Consider the following 17,811-nt stretch of genomic DNA (forward strand, 5'->3'; position numbering starts at 1 on the left):
TATACTGCTCTTGCTGACTTGGGCAAAAAAGTTATGCAAGCCATGAATGGAAATGATCTTTCATATGTGAGAAGAGTGAAGGATTGGTTCTTGCTCCATCATACAGCTGGTGTCTGAGGTCCAGTTGTGTCCCAGAAGTTATGAAGTTTGTTGTGGTAGGAGTACTCAGACAGTCCTACTGACAGTCCTATCTTAGTAGTTCAGGAAGCATGGCCAAAAATTTACATTGAAGGCATTGTAAAATTATCTCAGAGGCAGAACATTGGTATCAGATGGATAACAGGTCTCACCCAGTGTAAATCATTTGTATCTTTCTTTGCTCTGTTGCACAAAATATCTGGAAAGAAAAACCAGATAAAGAAATCCGTAGAGGTCTTTTTATTGACTGATAAAGTGCTTTTCATGCAAATGAGATTAATATAATTAAAACGGCTCACCAGTAAATGGGCAAGCTAATTTTCAAACCAGTATAATTTTGAAAAATCACAGCAATACAAAAAATGGAACAATATCATTCTTGCAAAGAATGAAGGAGAAAAATCACTGTATACAGAGCTGTTTAGAATTACAGGCTGTCGTTTGACATGGCAGCTACTGTGCTTACTATGAAGAAAATATCTTTTTTAATTCATGGGCATCTAGTAGGAAAACTGAAGGGTCTGGAAGAATATGATAAAAACTTTATCTCCCTCCTTCTGAAGTCTGTATTGATTTGGATTAGATCCTGTGTATATTGCATGATAAGCAGATTTGTATTTACTCTTTTGTGTTTTGTACAAAGCATCAGAATACAAAATCAGGTGTGCTTAAGCTTTATGGGTATGGTCTTATAGGAATGCAGCAGCCATGCTAAGCCATTTACTGGAGAGAATTGTTACCAGGAGAAGATCCATTACATTTTTATAGAGAGAAATCATAAGCCCATACTTCACACTTCTCTGCAGGCATTAACAATAAACTAGATAGGAAATCATTCAAAATGACATGAAGGAAAATAATTTTATGATTACAAGAGGACCTTGAAGAGACTGAGAGTTACACTTGTAAAAAATTACAATGAGAATACATCCTTTACAAACGTCTTGTAAAAGGAAAAATTTATTATCATTGTTATATTTTGAGAATCTCGTTTTCCTGTGATTTTTAGCAGCTCTGTTCCTAGTGGAAGTTCTTTTTTTATTATATATTTTTTTGATCTTTGACAAAATGATAGACCGTTTTCACACTTTTGACAAGGACATAGGAATGAATGGGATAATAAAAATTGGGAAATTGCTGTTTATTGATTTAAAAATCTCATATTTACATCCCAAATTCAATAACCAATGAAAGTCAGGACATGTTTACATAGACAGCTATCATCCATTTTTTACAAAACTCCACAGCTGTTCAGTACTACACAGCTATTTCACTTTTAGTCAGGGCCAGGAAATGCATGTTTTGTTTGGAACTGCCAAATGTCTTTAGTTAATCCAAATATGCATATCTGAGATTTAATATGGCCAGAAGTCTAACTTCCCTTTGTGCTGAAAATTAAAAATTATCTTTTACCACTCCAAGAGGGTAGAACTGTGACCCTATATCTCAGTTGAGATGACACACAGCTTTGGGACTGGCTCATGGACAGCTTCCATCTTACTCTTTGACCTGTTGTGGCCCTTTTTAATTCACAGAAGAAAATTTAATATCTGCATCTGCAAAGAGCAGGAGACTTCTCAAGAGAAAAGGAAAACAGTCTTCTTTGTACTAATTTACTTATATGAATATACATCAATATGCTTCTCTATCTGAGTGGGTGTTACCCTTCATTGTCAAAGGGAACTCCACCGGATAATTTGCACTTTGGTGTCTATTGTGCTTTTCCAATCACAAACTCAGCATGAGCATAAAAGCACTTAGGTATAGAATTCTAAGTTCTTTTAATTTTCAGTGAATACTGAGAAAAAATTGTTTATTTTCATGTCTACACTTCTCTTGCCTGCCTAGTTTAGTTATTTTGGTCAATTTTCAGAGTGGGAATTCCAGCTTCGGAGTTGGATGGGAACCTAACAGCCTCTGTTTGGAAACATGGAAGGATTTTGCATATGGCAGACAAAGCTCCTACACAAACATCTATAGTACCCACTTTGTAGATGAGTTAACAGCAGTAGGATCCAGGGGCTCTGCTCTCTCACAGGATAATATATCTGCCCTGACTTTAACCTCCCCACACTCTAAACTGGGCCTGCTGAAGTCAATAGCACTAAAGTCAATAGCTGCAATGAACTGCACTGAGGTCAGCAGCAGGGTACTTCTGTAAAATTGGCATAATCTCAAGAAGAATCTGTCCCAGCATCTATAGCTGTCAGCTGTCTCTTTTCTTCTGCCTCCTTCCAGTGACAATGACTAGGGGAGACTTGCACTCCAGGGAAAAGTCATCTAACACAGAAAGGGGAAAAAAAGGAAACCTCAAGGACAAATGTTACAGTCAGGCTTATAAATCTCTGCTGAGACAGGTAAATAAGAAGATGTTCTACCAGAGAGGTGACCCTAAGTGAGTAATGAAACTTCTTTGAGGCTAAGTAGGCAGCGTGTATCAGTTAATTAACGTATAATGGAATTTCCAGTTGGGGTTTTATAAATATGCATGGTTCTTCCTTCCACTCCTTATACCAAGATACCCTTTGGAACAACTTTTTCTGTAAATTACAGTGATTTGAGTCCGAAAAAAAATAAAAGAACAGAAATACAGAAAATAGGAACACACAAATCTCAAGACAAATTCTTATGCAAGTAATATTCTGACAGAGTTTATCCATCTAGAGGTTTGTATATGCTTCTCCTTCTCCTCCCCTGACTCTGACATCTTCAACACATTTCTCCAGATATTAGAAATATTCTGGTGCTGTTTTTCAGGTGGTGTAAGACTTGAAGGGGGCAATTTTTTCTTGTGAAGTTTTTTATGGTAGCCCAGGTGATGCTGTGCACAAGCCCCAGTGCTGGCAGGTGGATGAAGCCACATTCCCTTTAGTGGAGTCAGAGGTAAGTAGCTGATGGTCTGAACTTATCTAACAAGAGGCACATAAGGATCAAAACCTCTCTGTTATTCTTGAACTTTAATGGACTTTCTCATTACTATACATTGCAAGCATTAGCAATTTTTGTTGTCTATTATGAAATTATGAAATTACAGTTAAGCAGGATATATTTTAACCATGAAAAGCATTAAGAGAAAAATGCTCCAGTTTTACAATAATTTCCATCATATAAAGAGAAGTATGTATGAAACTTTCAGAAAGTCTATTCTCTGTGTGCAATTAAATTATTTATATGGTGTATAATTAATATGTTTGGTGATTTTGGTAAAGAGGCTTAGCTTTTAATCCTTCTCTAAAGATAAGAGATCACAGGAATGAAATGCAAATTTGAGGTCTTATTTTACATTTGTATAAAAATATCAAGCACTTTTCACTGTGGATGTTTCTCAAGGAAAAAAACAAAAAATCCAGAAATCCCCACAGGCTAATGATTACATTATCAATGCAAGCAAATTCCTCAGCACAATGCTGAAAGGCTTAGGCATAACAGCAGTTCAGCACTGTCTGAATCCACAGTGTAGAAGATCAGCTGTCAAAATACCTTACTTTCCCATAGGTAATTTGGATATCTAGTAGGTGTACCAACTGAATGCTCTACATCCATTTATTGGATAAAAAATCTTCCTGGTTTCAGAGGCCAAAGAGGCCCCAAATGCTGCTGAACTGCCAGTTTTGTTGCAAGAAGCTTGGACAGTGAGACAGACAGACAGGCAGACAGGCTGCAGATCTCTCATGGCCTTTGGCATCACAACCTGCAGGCAAAGAAGAAATGGCATGACTGTGATCTGCAAAGTGTGGGAAGCTATTGGCCATACAGTCAGGAAAGGGATTTGAAAAGGCCAGGGGCAGCAAACCCTGAGACCACGAGAGATGAGGCCTGAGCAATTTATGTTTTCACTGCTGGATGTGCTCGAGTGGCACAGTGCTGTGAAAATGTCCAGCAGTGCTCTGCATGCTTGTCCCTGTGATATACACACTGTCACTGCTCACAGTTTGCATTAAAGAGCAAACAGCTTGCAGAAGCGGGCATGCCTCTTAGTGAACTAAAAAAATCTGATTTCTTCCTGATTCTCTTAGTACTTTCTCTCATTATAATAAAGCAGCTTTCTCTCTTCCAGGTTCCCTTTAAACACATTCTTTTCAAGTTTTTTTCCCTTGACAAGCATATTCTCGAAGCCAAACCTCCCTCCCCACCCTCCCTAGGGAGGGACACTGCTGATCACAGGCCAGGCTGGTGCTGAGATGCTCCCTGCTAACTCCAGGCTGCCTACGTAGGGGAAGAGCAAGCTAAAAAAAATCACTTTTCCTGACTTCAGGGTGGTTGTGAGCCCTACTGCTCCTGTGAGCTGCAATTTCCACGTAGGGGTTTAAACCAGGAGATCTCTGTAGCTCGGGCAGATGTGGATGAGGTTGGATGAGAGATGCAAGCCTTATGTTGTAGGCACAGACTAGTATGCAGATGGGCATTGACCCTGCATAAATCTCACTTTATTAGGAAAAAGATCTTAAGATATCCTCAAGTTTTCACTATCTTTAAAAAACAGCCTAATTCTCCCCATGGAAAGTGTGGTTTAGTCTTGAGCATGAAACAGGAGGAAAGCCATAGGAAAAGTGTCTATTCTGTGAAAATTCCAAAATAGTTCTCCAAACTCAAGAAATTTTGTTTGCAGAGCCCCAGGTTATTTGGCCAACCCCAGGTAAACATTGGAACTTCAAAATTTGAATGTTGCCCATCTTTGAAATATTTTCTACTAATGAAGCTGGCAGTCAAGTCTCACTATACAAACCCTCCATAAGTTTGAGTTCGTTTAAATTCATTTTGCCATGGTAATTCTAGTCTGAGGAAGGCTGGGAAAGACACATTGTATATATTTGGGAACTACAGACCCAAACCAACAGTCCAGGTTCCCCCCTTAACTTCTGCATACACTAACCCTGTGGCCTACTCTGTATTCCTTTGGGATTGCTCAATATTAGCAAATGTGTTTGGTGTAAGTTTCTGGGAAAGACAGCCAGGCATATTAGCACAGCAGCCAGGTTCTGAATGGCCCTGCTGAGCTTATATCTCACATATTAACATATCCTTCATCTGATTTGACTGTTTCAACCCTTATTGTATCAATCTTCAATTAGTCACTTGGTGGCTGTAAGCCACTAATTAAGACACACTGGAATAAAGCAAGAAGTTTGATAGCTGAAGGTAAGGCAAACAAGATTCAGCCACATGACAGAAAGCTTATTCAGTTTGCATTAAGCTGTAAATTATTAATTTTTCTACTGCCTAAAATATATAACTGCAGTACTTAAAGTATCTACATAAAAGCAAAGAATCTCAACAAAGTGGCACAAAATTTTTGAGAAAAGTAAAGGCGTGAATTATATGCAAAGAGTTTACACTAATATTCTATTATCTGAAAATAATCTACACCAAAGAATTTTGTTCTACAGTATAGGTGAAAAGTTTCTATATTTTGTCATTTTGGAGAACACAATTGTCCTAAGGACTTGAGTGAGAAAAAAAACCCAGGCAACTATCCACATTTTGCCCATTTGTCTGAAAGAGGTTGAAATCTTGTTTTAGTTTCATTTGAAAAGATTCTACATCCCCTATGTTTACTTAGAGGCTGAGACTCAAAGTTCAGAATACAAAGGAAAACTAAATATTGAACAGGAAATATTTATTCATTTCAGATCAAAACACAGTAGATTTTACTCAGTGGTTTTGCTCATGCTTGTTGATATTATTCTTCAGGATCTAGCAAATGCCATAACTTTCTACAAAATGAATCTCACTCAACTGCTAAAAGACTTTAATGAGTAGCTGCATTAAATTAACTTTGGAGAATGTCCCAGCCATGTCATTTTCATTCATTACTTGTGTCTTTATAAAAACCTCTAACATCATACTCTGAAAAACTATTGTGAAATTGAAGTTTTTTCAATAATTCTGAAAATCACAGAGAAAGGGATTATAAATTCAGCCTTCTCTGTGCCATTACTGTTGGAGTACAGTACATCCTGCTTCAAACACAGTGAGAGACCTTGTTCCCACAAATTATATTTTATTTTGCCCGTTCACATGTTGCAAATAACTCTGCATCTTTCATGCATGCACAGCAGTAAATAGCTGCATGTTCCTGTTGAATTTCTGCCCTGTGCAGACCAAAACCCATCACTTTTGTGGTACCCTCTCTTTACCTCCCCACTTGGGCAAGGCTGCCAGATTCGTGGTTCTTTCCAAGTGGAAGAAAACAAGTATCTGCTGTTTGAGATGACAGTGACTTCTGTCTGCTCCATTATCACATCACAGTGTGATTTCCTCAGGATGCCAGGAGAAAGCCAATCATTATGAGAGCTGTTTTATTTCCATTGCTTTAGACAGCTGACGTAAGAAACAAATCTCCCTTATGTAAGAGTAATTCTGGACAGCAAAAACCCACAGCAAAATTAATGTAAGGGGTTCTTTTTATAACATATGTCACTCAAATCTTAACACAAAGAACCATTTTAAAAATTGACAGCCTTCAAACCAAGTGAGTTGTGATTGTTAGTAGATTATTAAATGTAGATTTTTTAAATAAATATGTGTAGATGTGGTACCTAGGAACATGTTTTAGTGATGGATTGAGTGTGCTGGGTTAGTGGTTAGATTTGATAACCTTACAGGCTTTTTCCAGTCTAAACAATTCTATGATACTACACTTACAGAATGGTAATTTTACTCAAATTCATTTCCCACTACTTGTTTTACGATATCATTAATGAAAAAAGGGCAGTTTTTATCACTTCTTCCTTCTTATCCCCTACATTGCATATTTGTTACAGTGTTAAGAAGCACAAGATTTGTTTAACATAATTAGTTCTTCACATAGCTCAGCTGTTGTTATCACCCAATTATCCCCCAGCTCCTTTGAAATCAATTGTTAAGAAACTAGGCTTCCCAGATAGCAAAGATCTTTAATTTTATTAAGGAAGTTTTACCAGATGTTAATATAAGAGCACATCAGGGAAAATTATGGAAAATGTACACTGCATATAAGATTGTCTCTCTTAAAATTTGCATTATGCAGAGCTGCATCACTGTGTACAAAGAACATTGATAAAACAGTCAATTGTTGTGGCAATTTAATGTGGGTTTTATTTTTATTTTTTTTATTTTTAGAACTCCTGTTAGTACATTTGCTTTTAACAGGTGTTAATGCACCAGGCTTTCAGCAAAACAAATTAGAGAGGAAATTTTGTTTCTTTTATGGGATTGCTGAAGACCTTTTTTCTCATTTATGATGCTACACATTTTATTCAATTTAAATTATTGTCAGTTTGTTACAAAATGATTCTCATCTGTGACGTCAAGCCAAAGGTTTGGTAAACACATGAGATTGGTACGTGATAAATTTCCTTAAAAAAACCTGTTCATGAAATTGAGAATTTTATTCCTTCTATTTAGAAGGACTCAGCCTTGCTTTCCCTGGACTCTATCCAAAATTCTCATTCCGTTCCCAGGCAGCAGGAGTGGGGCCTTAGTGTGTTAGGGCAGAAAGATGAATTTCTCATTTCAATTCTAGCAGGGAAAATGCTCCTCCCACAACATTTTGATCATTTGTGAGTGTTCCAGCAGGGATGTCTTCACAATGCCTGGTAGCACAATAAAGACCAGAAATAATGATCAACATTTCTTTAAATGTGTAATTTTTATTTTTTTTCGGTTGTTTGTTTGTTTTTTCTTCTCTCACTATACATCTTTTGAAAAAGTTTTTGGTTACTGCAGGGAAATAATACAGCGCTCACCAAGTCCTGAATCTCTTGTCATCTGCACAGTTATTGATGTGCCTCTATTTAGGCTCAAGGACATTTTCACACTGTGTCCAAATGTCTTTCTGGTGGCTGATTACATTGGCATTTTCCTCTTCCATTTCTGGCATGGTTTCAGAGTATGTTTTGCAAGGATAAGTGAAGTGTCAATGAAGTTAAATGAAAAGAAACACAAATGAATTGTTCAGCTTTGGCTTCATGGTCATCCAGTTAAGCATTAAGATGCATATGTTGTCTGGAATATTACAGAGCAGCTGAAGTAAAGTGATGCAAACAAGTCTTGTGGTTTGTCAGGTACAGCACTGAATTATTTTTATCTTCTGTTTCTAATTTTGCAACAGTTCTACATTTCTTTTATGGCAACCTACATCACAAAAACAAGACACATAGAAGGTATAGAAATAAGTTTGAGGAACCTGATTGCTTAAACTCCCTTGCCAAGTTAGAGTGATCTTTTAGACTAAATTCTATTGCCAAGTCATAATTATTTCATGTGATCTTTCTTTGGTGGAATAAAATATCTCCTCTCTGGTATCCACTGCTAGGATGCACAGGAATGGTTCAAAGCTGTGCTGGGGAGGTTTGGACTGGACATTGGGAAGTACTTCTGTACAGAGAGGGTGGTGTCTGAACATTGGAACAGCTTCCTGGAGAGGTGTTTGTGTCCCAGGGCTGTCAGTGTTCGGGAGACATTTGGACAATGTCCTGAACAACATGCTTCTGGCCAGCCCCAGACTGGTCAGGCACTTGGACTAGATGGTTGTTGCAAGTCCCTTCCAACTGAAATAGTCTGTCCTATTTTATTCTAATGACATTTTTAATTCACTCACAAAAATTCTCAGTTTCTGGATTTAGATAAAAATTTCCAAATCTGGAAATATAGAAGAGCCTTTCTGTATTTAGGTTTTTGCTCACACTAAAAGTAGTTGGTTTTGTGTAATGTTGTATTTTTACTCTTTATAATCTCATTTTGCTATTAACACTGAAGACTTCTTTGAAGGGCTCTTCTCAAGAAGAGATTGGAACATCCAAATGATGCATCTGATTTTAGACAAGCAGACCATTATCCCATTTCTTTTGAATCATGACTGACAAAGAGTCAGCCTAGTCAACCCATCTATATTCAGACAAATCCTGTGGGTTTTCAAGCACTTTTGAAGAGGATATGAAAATCATTACATTAGGAAAGTGGTAGTTATTGCTGCTACTCTCACTCTGGATTTATGCTTTAGCAGTAATTATGTGCAACTTTTTTCATTGTTTAAATCCTAGAGGAAAAGTCTGTTGACATTTCCTTCTCCAACATGAAGATGGCCAAATGCTAATGTGCTTGGCTGGTTTTAGCCACAGCAACTGAAGATTCATGGTTGTATACATTGAGCATAAGTACTAAACTAAAACTACATAAATAAAAGAAAAAGGAAATTACTTTCCACAGAAATTAAATCCAGCCCCAGAATATATCCATGGCCAAGGGGGAAATAGAAATATGTATTGATATTTTACAATACATATAATAACAGAAAAGTAGTAACATATTGGGTTTTTAAAAGAATATGAAAAAGCTGGTTCCATGAAAGCAAACATTTTTTGGTTTGTTTTAGTTTAGTTTGGTTTTTTTAATCAAGAATGTGCATAGCTAGGTAACTCAATTCTTGTAAGAGAAATAGAGAAATAGGACATTATGGCTTGGAAAGGGCTGCCAGACAGGAAAACCCTTATTTGCTCAGTGGTGATTTCTGTGTTTGCTATTCACAGTGTTCACAGCAACCCCCCGTAATCCAGCAGTGACCATCATGTAAACGTGTCGAGGTAATGATGTAAGATCTGCTCAGTCTGTCTTAGACAGCTGTGTCAGGTCCCTAACAGAACCAGTAACCTGAGATTTTATAACAAGATTCCATCTGTTTAATTGCAGGCAGAATCCACCATGCACAGTGCACGTGTGTGTACACCAAACAACATCACAGGTGGCATTTGTACCAATCTAACTGCTGTATTTAGGGACTGCACTGCTACATATTCCTCCTTCCTCTTTTTCTCACCCATTCCTAATATATCAGTATGTCTGCTAACTCACAGTGCAAAGTGAATTTTCTGCAGTGAAACTCCTGGGTTTTATCTGTGAAAGCTGTCTGCACATACCAGCGTTGCCTGTTACATAATCGCTCCAATTATTGGCATTGTCTTTGAAAAGAAATGTGGTTTTATTTTCAAATGTGAGCTATTTTATGGAGCTCTTTTAGCCTAAGCAAGATTCCTTGCTTAAAAAAAAAATAGTTGGGAAAATACGTGAATACTAGATAAAGAAACTGAAAATATGGGATTAAACAAGCATTCAGAATTAAGTCAAATTAACCTAGACAGAGTGAGTCTGTATCAAGGACTGCATAAGGGAATGCCATTAATTTTCACATTTGTATGAAGTTCTCAATTTTTTTCTTATTTTAAAAAGGGTGCAGTCATTTTTCCAAATATGAAAAGCCCTGTCTAATGGGTCTACTTCTCTATGAAGAGCACTTATGCCCTTGTTAATGTAAAAATTAAACCAGGGTAGTAATTCTAAGAAACTCCAGGGACAGGGTGATTAGGAAATAGGTGATGTTTCAGCTGTAAGGCCATGATTGACCCTGGATGCTACAAACACTACCTGAAAACCACCTACTAACTTCTTGTCAGAACAGCAGCATTTGCTCAGGACAGCTGAAGAGGAGCAAAGTTGTTCATTTTGTCACATTAAACTGCCATTTTTCCTTCTCTCCTGTTGCAACCCATGGTTGTTCTCAATGGTTCATTTTATGATACTGATCTCTAGAGAAATGCTCTGGGGAGGACCTGACAGAGCACAAGTTCAGAGGCAAGGGGAAATAACTGATGCAGCAGCAATTACAAATATTTTAATTATAGCTGATGTTGAGATATGATATCTGACCTACAAGACTTCTTTAGCAAGACTAATGCTGGAAAAGACACAAAGGTAAGATGATATGGATACAAGATTTAAGAGAAAAATACTTCCTAAGCATCCTGGGGAAAGAGGAAATTTTCATCAGGGATTTGAAAAATGCAAAATTCTTGCCTTGGATGGGAAATCCTCATGCTATATGTGTTTATACCTCCTCACATTTTGGACTATACCTTCCCAGCTCAAGGTACAGCCAAAAATTCTCCTCAGCAGCCTCCAGGCAAACAGCCCCGAGTTCTGCTGCAGTGGGTGGGACCCAGAGCTCCTAAAGAAGATAAAGTTGGACTCCCTGTGAAAAGCCACCCCCTGGGTAGTATTATAAAGAGCTCATCTAAATGGAATAAGGTCACTTGGATGGTCAAGTTTACAGGCTACAATTTTAATCAAACAATTTGAAGCCTGTCTCTTCAAGCACCTCAAAAGCATCATGAGTTTCCTTCAGCCTGTGATGTTTTCTTTCAGAATAAAAGGAAATAAAAATACAGCCAAGATCTACTCTGGGAGCTTTGTTAACAGAGTTTGCAGCCAGGACTGATGGCAGCCTAGGCCAGGTCACCCTCTGCAGCCCCCCTGAGCCATCATTCCTCCCAAGGTGGGATCTGAGGTGACAATGTCAGATCACAATCACTGCTGACACCATTCATCCCTTAAGCAAAAAATACTCAATCCAGGCCTGGTGGATATTGTCAGACAGATAAATGCACAAGGAAATCTTGACAATTGGCAAGCTCCAAATGCCACATACTAAATAAGAAGGACCAGATTTAGGCAGGACATATGTGTAGCTCTTAAATAACTCCTCATTACCCCTCCCAAGTCAGCACTGCCTACAAGGTAATTTAACTTACTGTCTTGTCTTCCTGTTGATAAAAAAATAATCTCCTCCTCTGAGACACCTAACGGATGATCTGCTGAAATACATGCCTAAATAATTATCTGTCTAGGAGACTCTTTTATATGGTGAGTCATCACTCACTGTCACTATAAAGGGCTTGTTCTAATTTTGAGACCCTCATTAGAATTAAAATATCAAACAAAGTGTGTGCCTCTGACAGCTAGTCCACCAGAATTGCAGCAGGAATTCTGTACAGAAAGAAGCAAACAAGGAGTGTTCTGAAGCCACAAGTTTAGAATATACAACATTTTCAGCACAGAATGAAGTCAGAGTTCAAGGCCCAGAACATTTGAATTCAACTGGCTTGGAGGAATTTTCTCTCACTAATTGTCTGCAAGCAGAGGAGAAAGATGTTGAAAAAATGAAAGATGGAAAATATTCTAGTCCAGCACAAACTTCCATGGTACCTTCAGGGAAGGAATAGAATTTAAGCTACTAGATATAAAAAGCAAATTTTTTTTCTATTATTGTTGTGGAACAGAGGGTAGGTTTGGGATTAGAGGGGCTGGTATAGGATACTTTATTCGTTCTTATGCAGGCTAGTATGGAAGAAAAAATTGGAAAACAATCTAACAAGAATGTTGAGAGATTTCCAGCTCCCAGATGAAGTCAGGTTCTCATACTCTTTCTTCCAACCACTTTTGTATTTCATTTCATTTAGAGGATACAAATGTAGCAGGCTAAAATTAAAATTAAAAAAAAAAAAAAGTATTCCTTGCCACAAGCTAAAACAGAGCTCAGTGTGACATTGGACTCCAGAAGTCAAAGGTGGAGCAGAGTGGAAGGAAGCAAACTACAAAGTCTCAAGGAATTGGAATCGCCACAGAAAAAAAGAAAAAAAAAACCTGCTCTTTGTGCCTAATCTCAGCCATTAGGGAGCAATGCTTGGTCAGTAGGATTTGTTTAAACCATACATCAGAACTGTTCTTTGAAAGAAAATTTGACTTTTGACTCAAAAATCCATTGAACTGGAAATGGATGCTGAAAAGCTTTCAGAGCACAAATCTCAGTCTGTGGATGAGAATAGCTGTAACTTAATAGACTTAGACAAGTCACAGCTTTTTCTCAGAAAAAAAGGCCCTCAGAATATTAGGGGGAAATGCAGAGGAAGTTCAGGGTACAACTGAAGGTGTTAAATGTGTGGGTTAGCTGCTTTTGCAGTAATTGTGAAAAAATAATGACATCAGCATAATTCTGAAAGTCAGTATATACTAAATACATGTTAGCAGCATAACCTAGTTTATATTTATGCTGCTGTTCACGTGGGTACAGCTGTTCCTGCCACAGAGGGACCTGAGAGAGCTGCTGGGACCTCCCTGCCACTGTGGGGAGAAAAAACTCTGGTTCTTTTTGCTCAGTGTCTCTTGGCTTTAGGCTCAGCTGTTACTCAGATGACATGGTGGTGATTTTTTTCCCAGCTCCCACTGTTGACTCTTGGTGTGAGAAACCCTCCTGCTTCAGATCCATGGAGCCAACCTGGCTGCTACTTGGCAGGGGTTTACCCAAATTCCATCACCTGCCAACAGCTGACCAAAAACAAAGGAAAAAGGACAACCCTTAGCCCCAAGATCCTCACACTTATGTTCCTGTCTCATGTGCCTTTGCAATGCTTTGATGACAGCATGTTTCAGTGTCCCACACTTTAAACTTCCCCTCCACATTACTTCTCTGCTTATTCTCACATCCCCTTCCTCAGTTGTAAATACATCTTTCCCTCTCCAGAAGAGGTTCACATGGATCAATTGTCATCGAAATAAATAAAGAAGAAATTGGTAAGAGATATATTGGTTTGTTCCTGGAAAATAAAAGTATTTCTGTCTTTATTGTCTTTACACCTGCTCCTAATGTCTCTCTGCTCCCTCTGTGCTTTCAAACCTTGTGTGGGTGACCTCCATAAACAGAGACACAAAAATATCCCTACAAACAAACAAAAATCCCACATCAAAGGCTTAAATAAGTTCAAGAAGTGTGGGTAGTCTATGGACATTTAGCATTGCAGTGAATACTTGTCTCCTCTGTATCACACTGCAGATATTCACATAGTTCTGCTATGGCTCTGCTCAAAGAATTGTGATATTTAGGGTGCATCCATGTCTTGCACAGCCTGTACCTACTCCCAGCTCATGCCCAGCAGCAGCAGCACCTTAGAGGTTTCTGATCTGCTGCCTGAACAACAACTCACAGTTTCTGACATTTTTCTCCCAATGAGAAACCACTCCACTCTGAGCCCAGGTACAGGCAGAGATGTGCCCATCACTGCAGTGCTGAGCCCTGTAAATGATGAGCTGTGGTACAGAGGACACCAGGGCCTGGGCATCCACCCAGGGGCAATGACCTGGCCCTTTGCTTTGACATCTTGCCTGTGCCAAAGCCTGGAGAACGCCCTGGCAGCTGCTCTCAGCAGTGTGCAAGGGTTGGCTGTTTTCAGTGTCTCCCTCCATCCCAGTCCTCATCCCCTTCCCTCCCCATCCCTCTCCAAGCCCCTGCCCCAGAGCTCCCATTTCAGAGCCCCACCCAGCCCCTCAACTCCATCCTGTGGCATCAGCCCCAGGTCCTCATCTCTGGCCCCCTGTCCAGGCAGGTCTGTGCTGCTGGGATGCCGAGCTGGGCTTTGGGGGTTGGGTTTTGGGCTTTGGGCTTTAAGGTTTGGGCTTTGGGTTTTGGAGTTTGGGGTTTCCTCCCCATCCTCTGGGCACAGGCTGCACTGTGAGACTCTGTGTGAGGCACCTTCCTCTGGGAAATCATGATGTGACATTTTACCCTGGCAGCATTGCCATTCCTGACAGGATGTCATTCCAACACTTGCCAACTGCCCAAACCCTCTGCTGGGTGTTCCTGCCCAGCCCAGCTGGGTTTGACCTGCTCAGGAATCTCTGTGTGTCACTGGAACTTGACAAGAACACTCCTTGCCTAGGGATCACACTTTTTTGAGTTGTTTTGTAAGAGATCTAGCTCTAGAGTGGCTGATCTTTTATGTCAACTGTCCTAAATGTAGCAGAAAATACTTAATTTTATATATATACACACATATTATATTTACCTGTTATATTATAAAGAAATCAGGTTTAGATACTTTTTTTAAAGGGTCCTTTTGCTCCTTGTTGCAAAAATTGCACTTAAAATTATCAATTAGTATGGTCCATCATATTCTGTGTTACTGCTTTCAAGAAAACTGATGTAGCAATGGTTCTAAGTTAGTTTTGATTAGCCTTTGATTCAATGGGCACATGATATCACCAGTGTTTTTGAGTCATTTTATGACATTTTCTTTGCTGGGTCCTGAGGAGACTTTTGTAATAATCTTCTATTAAAAAAAAAATAATAAATCCCAAAATATTTTTCTCCCAACCCAGACTAATGTGACATCCAGCTACCTCTGATTGTTATTAAACTGTGCAAGTTGCCAGCTCTGCTAAAAGTTTCGTGAAGTTTAAGCAACTTTTGAGTCAGCCTGTAATGTTTGTGCTTTTATGAGGAAATTGTGCCCAATCAACAATGAATGTGAATACGCAGCTTTGGGGAAAATGTGGATATCTAAATGTATCTGCATTGACACTGAAGACAAATGTCCCCTTTAGTTCCTTATAAAGTGAATCTTATACTGCTGAAATATAGAGCTATGAAAATGATGAGAAATTTGATTTTATTTGAATAAATTAAGGATGATGATAAATATTTTTCTGTGTTCTACAGCTGGGTTCATTTTCTCCTGTACTAGTTCAGTCATGTCTAGCTCTGCAGTGGCAAGCAGAGTGCCATCTTGTGGATGAAGACCTGTACTCAGAATAAAACATGGACCTGTCTTTTCTCCACTGGTTGGAAGAAAATCAATTATGGTGTACAAATATGACCCAGGAAAGCAAGCTGCATGCAGAGGCATTGGTGGTTTTTAACACTTCTTCTCTCCTGATACACAGCAACAACCCTACTGGGAGTATGCCAGACAGCAGCATCAGTGGAATACAAGCATCTATTTCCCTGGTGTGCATTATTTTGAATTATGCTAGTGGTAATATGTAGTAGATATTCACTTGGTTGGCTTATTAATAGAGAAAAATTTCCCACGTTGGAAAATGTACCATTTTTATAATGGTATGTTAATTATAGTATTTCACATGCCAGTAAAGATCAGTCACAACTTATATTTAGAGAAAGTCTGAATGATTAAGAACATTCCTGTAGGTTATGTTTTAATCCCGTTTTGGAATAGAGACAAAATCAGTATTGCCTGCCTATAAATAGATGATAACAATTTTAAGGCATATTTCTGTGCAATCTGTCCATAAATTAGGTTTAAAAAAAGAGATGAATTGCCATACCAGAGCATTCAATACACTCTCTGCAGTATCACAAACACACACATGGATTTTTCTGTTCCTATAAAGGCTGGCCAGCTCCAGGAAATGGCTAAACTATAAATTGAAATCTGATCCTCTGCTCATATTTTATCTGTGGTTACATCCATGCCTTGGCCTTTGCAGCCCATTCCTACATAGCCAGAAAGTGTCCCCACACTCTTTGCTGGCTGCTGCTCCTGTGCCTGTGCATTTCTTCTTTCCCTTCAGTTTGACCAGCAGTTTTCTACTCTGCCATGTCAGACTCTTCCCTTCCTCGCCTGATTTCTTGTGCCTGGAGATTGAGAGCTCTTGTCATCTATGGCAAGTGTCCTTAAAACCCTGGAGTAGGGAGAAAATTACTGCTTTTGCAGTCTTCTGGCCCAGCTATGTCATCTAAATGAACTCTGAGATGCCAAACAGACCCGGTGAGTGCATCTGGGCTTCCTTTGGCTTCAGCTGCTGTTGAATGAAGGACAGATTGGTCCGTGAGAAATAAGGGCGCTGCAGTTTTAGCCACTGAAATTCTCAGGTTCCTAATGAAACTAAACAAATTAATCTCACTACAAAACAAATTGCAGTGTAAACAAAGCAGAGTAGCCTAATTTGCTAAAACAATCCGGGTGATTTGCTCCTAATTCAGAAAAATTTAAAGTGAAAACTGAAGAAGTCCTGTGCAACTTTATGTTGTATGCCTTTTCCATGACTTTAAGCTGTAAAACATTCACCTGATCCACTGAGGACAGAAACAAGGCACTCAGAGTGAGGCCAGCTCTTCCTTTGGCCAGCAGCAGGAGCAGCCGTGCCAGTCAGCTCAATCTCCACACTTACAGGGAGGGTGGGATGGTTTCTGCGTTCTTGTATTCCACAGTGAAGACAAGGCCTTGGTTTCAAGCAAACCTGCAAAACTAAAATCCCTGTGCTGGATGTCCAAGATCTTTCAAGGGCAAATGTCTAGCTCACAGAAAGAACTGTGAGGCCAAGAGCTGTTTGGTTCAGGTTATAGAACCAGACAGTTCCTGCTTAAAAATTGACTTGAGCAAAGCCTGCTTTCCCTGCTGCCTTAGCCACCGTTCTCAGTGCTGTCCCTGCAGTGGCCTGTTATTTATCTGCCAAAAGGTCCAGGCAATTGGAAGTGCATTAGCTGCAGGGTCATCAGTCTGTGATGGAAGCGTGTTGTTTTCTGTCCTAGAGCCCAATTCTTGACTGAAGACACTCTGCAAGATCTGAACAAATTGAAGATAAGTAGGTTCTTATCAGATGGAGCCACAGAAAGTTACCAAATACTGAATAATATCTAAAGGCTGTACTCTTGAAAAATAGGCTCATTTTGTTCATGAATGAAAAATTACAGCCTAAGTTGCACATAGCTGCTTTTCTCCCTTCTTATTAATAGAGGTACTTTCTACTTCCATTTGCATCATGTGTGCTGATTCTTTCAGATGATCATTAATTTGCTTTTGCTGAGAGCCAAGTTTTGGCATATACTCTTAAATCAAATGAGGAGCTCTTCTAACCACTCCATACAGCAGTACCAGGTAGCTCTTTAGTGATTACTGGGTTTTCCAGACCTGTTATCTATTGGTTCTGTAGAAGGGACAGCATTAATAGCTCTCTGATGGATTTCAGAAATGGAGTATATACAAAACGGTAAAAACTGTGTGGAACCTCTTAGACATATGCTGTGTCTAGTCTCACTGATGCAGTTTTGTGAAAAGCAGTGAAGCA

This window comes from Catharus ustulatus, chromosome 14 (genome assembly GCF_009819885.2).
Source record: "Catharus ustulatus isolate bCatUst1 chromosome 14, bCatUst1.pri.v2, whole genome shotgun sequence".
Taxonomy (NCBI): Eukaryota; Metazoa; Chordata; class Aves; order Passeriformes; family Turdidae; genus Catharus; species Catharus ustulatus.